Below are 1253 nucleotides of genomic sequence, written 5' to 3'. Positions count from 1 at the left end.
CGTAAAACCGGAAGTTAGCTTAACACAAAAAGGGTCCGTAAAACCGGAAGTTAGCTTAACACAAAAAGGGTCAGTAAAACCGGAAGTTAGCTTAACACAAAAAGGATCCGTGAAACCGGAAGTTAGCTTAACACAAAAAGGATCCGTAAAACTGGAAGTTAGCTTAACGCAAAAAGGGTCCGTAAAACTGGAAGTTAGCTTAACACAAAAAGGGTCAGTAAAACCGGAAGTTAGCTTAACACAATGAGGGATCCGTAAAACCGGAAGTTAGCTTAACACAAAAAGGGTCCGTAAAACCGGAAGTTAGCTCAACACAAAAAGGATCCGTAAAACCTGAAGTTAGCTTAACACAAAAAGGGTCAGTAAAACCGGAAGTTAGCTTAACACAATGAGGGATCCGTAAAACCTGAAGTTAGCTTAACACAAAAAGGGTCCGTAAAACCGGAAGTTAGCTTAACACAAAAAGGGTCCGTAAAACCGGAAGTTAGCTTAACACAAAAAGGATCCGTGAAACCGGAAGTTTGCTTAACACAAAAAGGATCCGTAAAACCGGAAGTTAGCTCAACACAAAAAGGATCCGTAAAACCTAAAGTTAGCTCAACACAAAGAGGGATCCGTAAAACCTGAAGTTAGCTCAACACAAGGATCCATAAAACCTGAAGTTAGCTTAACACAAAAAGGGTCCATAAAACCGGAAGTTAGCTCAACACAAAAAGGATCCGTAAAACCTGAAGTTAGCTCAACACAAGGATCCATAAAACCTGAAGTTAGCTTAACACAAAAAGGGTCCATAAAACCGGAAGTTAGCTTAACACAAAAAGGATCTGTAAAACCAGAAGTTAGCACAACACAAAAAGGATCCGTATAACCGGAAGTCAGCTCAACACAAAAAGGATCCGTAAAACTGGAAGTTAGCTTAACGCAAAAAGGGTCCGTAAAACTGGAAGTTAGCTTAACACAAAAAGGGTACGTAAAACCGGAAGTTAGCTCAACACAAAAAGGATCCATAAAACTGGAAGTTAGCTTAACGCAAAAAGGGCCCGTAAAACCGGAAGTCAGCTCAACGCAAAAAGGATCCGTAAAACTGGAAGTTAGCTTAACGCAAAAAGGGTCCGTAAAACTGGAAGTCAGCTCAACACAAAAAGGGTCCGTAAAACTGGAAGTTAGCTTAACACAAAAAGGGTCCGTAAAACGGAAGTTAGCTTAACGCAAAAAGGATCCGTAAAACCTGAAGTTAGCTTAACGCAAAAAGG

Source organism: Cyprinodon variegatus, unplaced genomic scaffold (assembly GCF_000732505.1).
Source record: "Cyprinodon variegatus isolate N-32 unplaced genomic scaffold, C_variegatus-1.0 Scaffold2898, whole genome shotgun sequence".
In the NCBI taxonomy this organism is placed as follows: domain Eukaryota; kingdom Metazoa; phylum Chordata; class Actinopteri; order Cyprinodontiformes; family Cyprinodontidae; genus Cyprinodon; species Cyprinodon variegatus.
The sequence above is the reverse complement of the archived record's forward strand: the minus strand, read 5'-3'. Positions refer to the sequence as shown.